The sequence below is a fragment of the Lampetra fluviatilis genome, chromosome 1 (genome assembly GCF_964198595.1).
Source record: "Lampetra fluviatilis chromosome 1, kcLamFluv1.1, whole genome shotgun sequence".
NCBI classification, from domain to species: Eukaryota; Metazoa; Chordata; class Hyperoartia; order Petromyzontiformes; family Petromyzontidae; genus Lampetra; species Lampetra fluviatilis.
In genome coordinates, this window is record NC_136275.1 from 5,535,251 (window position 1) to 5,546,571 (window position 11,321).

The following is an 11,321-nucleotide window of genomic DNA, read 5'->3' on the forward strand; positions in this document are numbered from 1 at the left end:
ATATGGCCCAATATATTATTTTTATTATGCTGGTATGGCAACTGGTGTTAGTTTAACCTAGGTTAGTTTGCGACCAAATGTTGTAGCTTGGCTCTCCAACACACCGGTGTGCTATATTAGTAACGAGTTGGCATCAATCCTGATTTGAAGCTTTCGTGACTGCAGGAATCCATCCTCTTTGTTTATTTCGGTAAAGTCAAGTAGGTAGAAATAAAATAAAATAAATCACAACGTTTCGATCGCAACACAATAACATGTTCCTAAATCAGCAGTTGTGCTGCTGTATCGGTTCCGCCTGATGACGTTCTCTTGTGTTGCGATCGAAACGTCGTGATTTATTTTATTTTATTTCTACCTACGTGACTTTACCAAAAGAACCAAAGAGTACGAATTGGCATGTTCTGTTTACGTGACAACCCTTACTAGTTGGCTGTGTCGGGTGGTGGCGGGTTTTCACCACACTTTTATATATTTACACGATCTAACCCAAAAAACCTCTATTATGGATTAACCTAGGTTATTTCAGCCTGAAATTAGTGCTCGGTGTGATTTCACCACCAATACTATGGAAGTAAACGGTGCTGGTTTCATCACCGCGGTTTAATTGCTGCTGACCAGCAGAGAATGCTGGAATATGCAAATCCGATTAAAATGGCCAATACTTTTGGAACCTCCTTTGCCAGTCATCTGGTCCAACACCATGTGAGACTAGGCTCTAAGGAAAGCTGTCTCGGGTGTGGACCAATCAATTTCAAGGACAGTGCATACATTATCAGAGTTGGTTTTTTTTGCATACCGACTGCAGGTATTGTGGTCAATGCAAACATGACTCCTTGTAAAAAAAGGTGTCAGTTTTGTTGCCAGATAAAAGGAAACGTCGTGAGAATTATTTCATTTTATTATGTTTTATTTTTATTATTTTATTACTTCCCTTCTACGTGACTTTACCGAAAGAACCAAGAAGACCAATACTTTGTTTTATATGCGTGTGTTTGTTGGAATGGTGGTTAGCATACGACTGCAATGCAGCTGATTTGCCTGCATTTCCTGCACAAGCTCACCTGGGTAAATGGGTAATCTGCGTGAGACCTACGACTAACCTCAGTTGACTTAATCCTGCACGAGACCCAATGCAGTGCAAAAGTGTCAGCACTGGAGAGACAAAGGTAGTTGCTGTATAATTGATTTTTTTAATTGAAATGTTAATGCATCTCGCTGCACCAAGCTAAGGTGGTGCTCCTCTTTATTGGTGATCCTCACCCAGGAGCAGGGACCATTCTCAAATGTTTACTCCCCACAATATGTTTCTGATTGACGTCAGAGGATATTATGGGCTGAGTCAACCCTTGAACAGGCTATAGACATGCACTCGAATCAAAATGTCTCATCTGGATAACACATGCTTTGTGAGCACTTGCCCCACCTGTCTAACCAAGATGAAATTGGTCTCTTATCTTTGTTTATGATGTTGTGACTCAAGAGATGGAAATGTGCCGTGTTTTTGTCTCACTTATAAGTAAGAGCAATACAAAAAAATAGCTTATAGCTAATACACCAAGGATCCGTGTCTTATGCTGTCTGATATGTGTTTGAAAATTTGATAATGAGAAAAAGACTCCAAAGTGGCATGACTGCCGTACTTTTTAGTGCATCACTGCAGTAACATCTCTGGAGCACTCCTCAAAGTAATGTTATTGTATTTTACAATTGTGCTATCAGCATCATGTCACACGATGAAGAATTCCTTCAGGAAATCTCAGAGCAATGCACCACGTGTATCACAGAGTGGCCCGAAGAATAGATGTTTCACATGACCTCAAAATCCTTTACACGATTGGGGTCATACATTCCTATACACTATGGTGTTTGCAACAAGACAGTTAATATCATTTGTTTTTGCGTGCATTCCTGTCAGTGGAGACTGGGCTGAGACCTCCAACTTAATACACTTAAGAAACAATTTGAGTCACAGGTGGCGGCATGGATTCCGACCAGCAGTGGAATTCTAACACTCTTGAGCCAGCTAGACACCTCTTACACAAGTGTATATATATATGTGGTGATGCTGCATTGGCAGTGGTGCACAAGCACAATTAACAAAAACATTTATATATTCATCCATAACACTGCCTTATGAAGAATGGTAATTCCCTAAAACATCACCTATTATGTATTTTTAAGGCCACAGTGTTATTGACAAATGTATTGAGTCATCTCATGCAAGTTGGTTTATGACATATGCCATGGAATATTAACGCACACAAAATTGTGTTTTTTACGTTACATTTTAAATAGCATTTTCACGTTTGTGTCCAGAAAACAAAACCAACCTCAAAGACCAGTTCGTGTTTTGCATTAAACAAATATTTGCACGAATCTTTCAGTACGTTTGATGTGTTGATGGGATTCCATTGCCTTCCAAGACACTATGTGACCTGAAAACCCATAGCTGACTTGAATAAGAGTATCATGATGGAACTTTGGAACAATACAGGGCTTGGCGTGTGCTGCTGCGCCTTTTTGTCAGTTGTGTACCAACGTGTATAAGTGTACGAGTGGAACCTGACCCCTGCTTGTGATGGGCATTTGTGAGTCATAAGTGTTTGTGAGAAGTACATTTACCACCATTGCCAATACACGTGATTGTGTAACAATGTGTTTTGAGCCAAGTAAAGAAAACTAAATACTACATCACCAAATGTTGTTCGTTCACCCGAACCTACTGGACATCTGTGAAAAAGAGCTTCATAGCTCATCGGATTTCTCCACGATAAATAAAGATTATGATTCCGTTTAATTTATTACTGGTATGATGTGGAGCACGCAGTCGCATGATTGATTTAAATATAAGAATATTCTGTTGATTAACACTGACTAACCACAAAAAAAAAGTTGTTAATGACAATGCTTTGCCCTAAAAAGACTTCCAGATACAGAAATGCAATGTTTACAAAGTCACATATTCCGAACGTCAGTATCACAAACGTTCTATATCTATGAATATAGCATCAGCTATAGTGATGGGTAGACTTAGAACGCATGCAATTGTGCACAGATATTTTGTATTTGGGTCACTTGTGGCTCTAGAAAAATGATGCAATTATGCAAGTCCTTTAATGTAACCTGAGTGATTGCAGCCACCTTACTTATGGGCAGTGTTCAAGTTTGTTCCGATTTGTCACTTCTGAGATGCTGTGCACCAGTATGGACCAGAAGTAATCACACTCGACTTGTTGATGTCTGACTGAAAACTGCAATGCGGTGTATCACTGGAGCCCTTGAGTCACTCAAACACCGTGGCTGCCCACGCTGTCACACATCTCTCCCCCACCTATCCGCCGCAACGCTGAAACCCTCGGAGAAGTCCTGGGAATCGAGGAGAGCAGTCACCTTTCCCATTCACCAGGACTTCAATAACATCCCTCTTCATCGCTTGAAGTCACGCAAGCCCTTTTGGACCCATGCACTTAACTTTCAACAATGCGAGTTCAACCCGTTCAACCCCAATGACGCTTAGAGACCTGAATGGAGTTCAAAATAATTCACAAACAAACGCCTTGTAAAAGACCCAACGCAGAGAATCTCTGGGTTTGATCTTCCATGAAGCTCATGGTCCACCATAAACCGCATCTATACAAACCATGGCAAATGTGGATTCCTGATGCACGAATGAAATTTATAAAACTCTCCAGTGACTGTGGTCATCCAGAAAAGACCATACAACATATAACGACGCAATGCCCGATCCACAAACATGAAGGAGATATCACAGTGATACACTCTGCTGCTTCTGAGACGATTTTCTGGCTTCACCACCTTAATGTGAAATTAAAGTTGTTGCTCTGCATCTACATCAGCCATACGAAAGAATACTTCTGAGATAACAGTTACTGGCCTGTCTTGATGACCAATGAACTTGGCACTTTTTAGCATAACATGGTATAACAGGATATACATGTAACCATATAAACACATTTCTAAAATATGTGAAGACCTCTCCACGTGGTGCTTGTCACGAGGATTATTTGACCGTAGTGCATCAACGCTGGTTAGCGTGGGTTGGTGGACGACCAATTCAATTATCACTCACCACTGACATTAGACATGGCTCTGGATTGAACTGAGCTTGCCGGGTTCATAACGCAGTGCGTCAACCACTGTGCCTCAATTACAACTTATATGTACATTTCACAATGGTGAAATTCTCCTGAAATAAGATGTTATTTAACAAGAATAGTTTTGAAACAACATTGTAACTTCAAAGCAGTAAAATAATTATTAATTACATGGTCTTAAAGCCCATCAGGTGATAGTATTTGTATGGTATGATTACTGTGATGTGGTGATTACACACATCAAAACGTTTAGAATAAGTAAACTTTAAGTTAGGTGGTGTAAAGTTAGATTTTATCCACAAATTTGTATTGTTTATGATCACAGAAAATATATCAAGCTGGGGAAAGGTTCTACAGAATATAGCATATACAGTATTCTGTGATGGGTGGGTGGTGTAAATCCATAATTGCCCTTAACAGCTATTGTGACTCATAGAACCAAAGGTGTTGAGTGACCTCAAACCAACGTATATTTACAGCATCATCACTTGTTATCCTATCCTGTTCTGACCCGGGATTTCCGAGAAAAAGAGGCTTCATTGTCAATGGGCTCTCACATGGTTTTAAACGTCTACGACTACTGCTTATCATTTATAGTGGACAACTACACAGTTGTCCCGGCCACAATTGACCCGAGGAAAGGGTTGTAAGCACTGAATGAGCTTAGCATGACCTACAATGGAGTGGTAGGGTGACCAGCAATTCTGGTGACATCTGCCTCTGTACTCATGTTCACAATTCATGACCTTGACTTGTGTAAGGCAGGGCAAGTGTCAGCTTATGTCTACAACCAGTTGCTGACAGTTCCCTAGTTACATATTCTTGGCTTCTTTTGGGCAATTGCACTACTCAACACAGTGATGTATGACATGCAGTTAATGCAAAACTGAACAAGTTTTCAACTTTACCGGCCTAAATTGTTTCAAACCCTTAACAAATCTAATAAATATGGGTTTTATATTCCACAAGAAAAAGATAAACGTAATTTTGTATATACCCAGAATACATGAATAAAGTGGCTAGACTGATTATGGAGGCCACCAACCTCAGGGTGCCACTGCAATACCAGTCATGGTAACCTGCCCTCCTCCAGCCTCATAAACATGCCTTACCCATCTCCTCTTGATTAGTAATTCCGCAAAATTCTCATGCCCTGTTCATTTTATTTTAACACCTATGCTCAAAGCCCAGAAGATTGTTTTCCAGTTACATGAGTTTAGGGCAATGCATATATAGCGAAAATTAAGAGTGGTTACAGGTAAAACAGACGTCGACACCACGGGAATCCTTAATGACTGCAATCAGTGCCTTTCGGTTTGTAATAAAAAGTGTAGTGTTGGTTAAATTTTACTAAAGTCTACCATTTGTGTGGAAATATGTTCTCAGAATAAAATAATCACAACTGACATCACATTCCACCCTATTTGGATAACTAATTGTGATGCATTTTTGTTGAGAAATCATCTCCCCACACCCAAATAAGTTCCGCCCCATGCATTCAATCACTTCAAGCCAGGATAGTAGGGTACTGTACATTATATAACACTGGGTTTAAACCCTTAAAGTTGTGTTCGTGTCAAACCTGTTGTGTAGCATCTATCGGTGTTGGAAAACGTTCATAAGCCAGCTTCCACTCACTCTGGGAAATCATTTAAACGGACAATCCATACAGGTAAGGGCATACCTTCACCTGCTACATTTTGATGTGTTTTTAAGATAGGTGCTGTGTCTACAACTTTTAATTGCTTTGAATATATGAGAGATGTTTAAACTTGTTTAAATACACTTACAAGTATTCTTGTATTGAATGGCCATACACTACAAAATATCTACTTTTCTGTTATATAACACAGCCAACAACACCATTACTGTACTAATGTCATGCCCTGAATTGGTACGAGAGCTCTGGTTAACTTAAATTAAGGTCACATTAAGAGTATCGACTGGTTGGCATGGTTAAAAGTACATTTGAAAAAGATCAGCATGTTTTTGTGAGTCATTAAGTTTTTAGTAATTATATATCACCTACTATATGACATGGGGATCAGGAACATGGACATCACAAATGTATTAAACTAAAGCTAAAATATTATTTGGGTCTTTCGGTAACGTCAGATAGATAGGTTCAAAGAAAATAACAAAAAGTTTGAAAAGAAGCGTGTTTGAAAAGAAGCGTGCTTCGAATTAGAGAAGAGCAGATGCATTCGAGAACAAACTCACAATAAAGACAACACATTGACTGCTAATAAAAGTCAGAGGGCTTGGGCCAGACACATCACGAAAGAGGATGCTAACCAAAGGGCAACACTTTTGGCGGAGTGGCAGCCAAATGAGTGAACAGGCGTAAGAGGACAACTACCATGGAGATGGAGTGAAGAGATGACGAGCCAGATGGATCTTTGTACTATGAAACCATAAGGGATGGCCACAATTTGTGGGAGGCTTTCATCAAGCAGTGGATAAATGATATGCTGATGATTATTACGTACACGTTTTGCCTATTTAACACGGTTGACTTAGCATTTGTGAAGCCTCACCGCTTTTGTGTTTTTTATCCTTTAGTGTTTGTAAAGTATTCTAGTTATATCTTGATTTGAAGCTTTCGTGAATGCAGGAATCCATACTCTTTGATTCTTTCGGTAAAGTCACGTAGGTAGAAAATAAAATAAATAAAGACGTTTCGTGCGCAACACAAGCATCCATCATCACCTGATTTATTTTATTTTATACCTACGTGACTTTACCGAAAGAACCAAAGAGTATTCTAGTTATGACTTATAATTATCATAATGTCATTGTTACTGTTATATCATGTAAAATTATCGTCATGGGAATACAACATAGATTTTTCTATACACGTGTCCTTGTCATAGAAATGCGGCATTTCCACCTCTGACTCAGGACCACCAAACAAATATTACCACCGTCCCATGCTGGGTTGAGCAGGGATTTACTTTGACTTAAATCTCTGTCTATCTATTTATTGTACATGTTGATAATGGGGATGGAATGTGGGGCGTATTGGTAAGTGCACTTAACTCTTAACCTGGTGGCTTTGGTTTTATTTCTGGCCAAAGTTAACGGCAATGGCGAGCGATATCTCAACCAGTCCTGCACCTCCCCCCTTCACCAACTTACACTGACCAGCACGAAGAGGTATGGCAAAACAGCCGCCATGACTGGTGGTGTGGGGAAACCGTCATCCAAAAGTGGCTTGGAAAAGGGATTCGCACTATTACTCTTTATTTGAGTTCAGATGAAAATTGCACAAACTCTGTCAAACACTGAAAGTTGCCAAGCGGAGGTCAGGATGGTCAGTGGTATTGTCAGGGTCAAATATAAGGCTTTTGTCAGAGAGATTCATCATTAATGAGATGTGGATTTACAGTACTGTATCTACTTATGCTATGTGTGTATGCAAAAGCCTTTGTACTGCATTATGTTGCTTTTTGCATTTCAAAAGAACTATCAAATTTTAGACACTGCACTTTTTATCTTCATGGCATGAAATTGGACTATACTTATCACGTCAACTTATTCAGTTATACTTCGTTTAATAAATGGATCGCCTTTTTGTGGTCATAAATGTACACGAATAAGAGACTGACAATGCAGACAACTACAGAGGCTAATGAAGTGAAATTTTAATTGAGAAAAAAATTATGCCCTATCTGATAATCGTGGAATTTTTTTATTCGACATTTTAAACAACAAGTACAGGTTTCACAGTTTTTCTTTGTTTTACATTATTTTACATCGTGTTTTTTTCTATTATCCTCGAATTTTCTCTTGGCTCCTGTGTTGCCCTATTTGTTTTCATATGGAAGAAATTAATACATCTCGTTTCTTTATAAATTATCACCAACCAGACGTATTGTCTCTTCGCTCTCGGATGGTAAAATACTGTTACTTCTATTCCGAACGTGTTGTTTTTGTCATCATGTTTTTATTTCCTAGTTTGAGTCAATGGACTATGACCTCACCTCACAATACGCAATGTGCTGCAAACCCTGTGACCCAAATTCAATTCCCGCTGACGACCGAAAACGGTGGTGAATATTTGAACCGGTCCTAGGCCTCCTTTAGGTCGAATCAGCGGTAAATGAGTATCTGACGCGGTGTGTAAACATCACCTCTGGGGAGACAAAGGTGGTTGGATGTGGGGCGCCATGGTGGCGATATGTTAACTACTTCACCTCGTATACAGGAGGCTGTGGGTTTGATCCAGACCCTGACACCTGTCAATTTTGAGTTTGCATGGTCTCTCCGTGGTCGTGTGGATTTTTCTCTGGTTCCTACGGTTTCTTTCTGTCCACATTTATAAACATGCGTTTCGAGTATTTCGCTGCAATAAATGTCCACGTGATAGGCCACTTCGTTGAGCTATCATTTGTGGCCAGGTTACTTCTGAAAGATAGCAATATAGCTCAGTGGGCCTTATCTGGCAAAAAAAAAAAATTGGATGTGGAGTTGGCCACCGACCTCCTCTTGTACCGTGCCGGCTTCAAAGGTGCTCGCTAAACAGCCTTTGCTCCAACAGTCAGTCAAGGCTATGCAGGGATCTTTGTCTTTATAATTATCATTACCCATTGACATAAGTATGTGAATCAGCGGCACAAAAATCCACCCACAAATTGAAAGGACTTAACCTATCATGCCTCCAAGGTCAATTAAATGAGTACCACTATGGATAGCTTGGCATCTGCCAAGACGAGCTTTGGCAGGGTCTTGAACGTGCAGCCTTACAATTGTCAGTTGAGTGTTCTAACTACGGTGCCACTCGGCCAGGTAAAGGTGGTGGAATGTTCAAAATTATAACTTGTGATTTTAAGAAAGTGTATATATGTAATCTGCGTTGCCATAAGCGTAACCAATTTAAGTAAATGAAAGACATCTCACTGTCCCCAAGTGATTTGCTCGTTAGTTTCTATGTAGTTTCCTTGTTCACCAAAGTTCATGTGCCCGAAATCATTGCAACAATTGATGATTTGGTCCAACAAGGTTTGAATGCTGATGTACCAGCCCTGGTGAGACACTGCCTCACCAATACATACTTCACCTAGGGTGGAACATTCTACAAACAAACTGAACGCACCCCAATGGGTTCTCCCTTATCTCCAGTTGTGGCCAACATTTTCACGGAAAATTTTGAGACGGACGCCATCCAGGCATCCACTCTACGCCCGTCCTTGTGGAAGAGGCACGTGGATGACACGTTTGTCATCTGGTCACATGGCCGACCGGGTTTGAAACAATTCCTCAACCACATCAATTCCATACACCCAGCAATCAAATTCACCATGGAGGTATAAAAGGATGGCATTCTACCTTTCTTGGATGTCTTAATCAAAAAGAGACCAGATAGCTCAATCAGCCATTCTGTCTACAGGAAAGTAACCCATACTGACGCCTACCTAAAACCTGATTCCCACCACCATCCATCCCAGAAGAATTCCCTCATCAAAACGCTACACCACAGAGCTCAATGTATCTCCGACCGTCATCACCTAGCCACTAAGCTCTCAACATGAATGGATATTCAGACCACATCATCCGTAAAGCTATCACCCTAACCGTTGGGAATCAACTATCTGAGGACCCAATCAAAACCATCACCTTGCTATACATAGCTGGGGTCACTAAAGATATTTCCAAAATCATGAGATCCAGGTTCGATTTAACACAGTACGTAAAATTCGTGATCTGATCCCATCTGTGAAGGATGTGATCCCTGACATGCAATACCCCGGCGTCTACAAACTAAGCTGCGTCTGCGGCAGTAGTTACATTGGGGAAACTAAGAGACATGTCTCGGACCGTGTTCGTGAACATAAGGCAGATCTGAAACACGGGAGGACCAATACCTCGGCCGTGGCTGATCATTGTTTTAATGCGGTGGGCTCACACGAAATTGATTTCTCCAAGACGAAGGTACTTTGCAAGCCCACTGGCTATCAACAAAAATTCGTTCATGAAGCCATCCATATATATAGACACAGATACAATTTCGACCGAGACGATGGTTTTAAACTCAGCAATCATTGAAAAGATGTCATCAACCACTTTGGGTCATGACTTGATTTGTGTTTACTTGTCAACCTCTACCGTCAGCAGTGTGGATGGGTGTAGCGAGGTGCAACGCCCCCCCCCCCATCTCTACCCCCCTCTCTCCTCCTATCTCTACCCCCCCTCTCTTCCCCCTATCTCTACCCTCTTCCTCCCCCCATTGTCTAACACACTTGGACTGCGCTCTCGCCTTCAGCTCCGCCTCTATTTCTATCCCCCCCTCTGCCCCCTCCCTCCCCCCATTGTCTAACGCACTCGCTTTACTTGTACTTCTGGTGCTTTGCTCCGACATTGGCGCTGGCTCACTTTGAAAGCCCTTATAAGCAGTTGCATTTGGAGGCTTGCCCCCTCTTTTCTCTCCGCCTGATGAAGACCGCTTGTGTTGCGATCGAAACGTCGTGGTTTTTTGCTTTTATTTTAAATTATTTAAAAACAAATTTTACTATCTACGTGACTTTACCGAAAGAACCACGAATATGAAATCCTGCAGTCACGAAAGTTTTAAGTCAAAATTCAATTAAAGTAACTTTATAAGTGTGCACCTCCTTGAATATAAGTTACTCATGGATTGATTTCAATATTTAATCCTGTTGATTAGCAGACATGATTGGAATCATTTTAACACGCTCATCCACCTGTTACTAAAGAATGCTATATGCTTTTTAATTTACTAATTCTTTACAAGTTCGATTGTCTTCATTCCTTGCATTGGTGCCTGCTAACATTTAACATTGTACTGATGCTATGTCAGCATACGCAATTGTCTAGTGAAATATTCCAGCCATCACATATATCTAACTTCATTAATAATACAGTACACAAAACACTTTTAAAACAAACTGAATTTAGAGAAAAAAAAATTCGGAAGCTGATTCATTCCTTTTAACCAGACCACGGTGGTAATAATTGTTAGCGATGGCCATTACATGTGTAGTATTCATCGTGCTTCTAAATTCATAAAAACTAAAAATGCCTACATTCTTTTCAATTATGCCAATACACAACATATTCAATAAGCATAAAGATATAATCCTATGTTCCTCCTACTATGTGACCTGCTCATGTAACAATCTCTCAAAACATAGCTGAGATAATGTTTTTTTTGTCTACACTAGTCACAACTGGTTCTTACTGCATCGG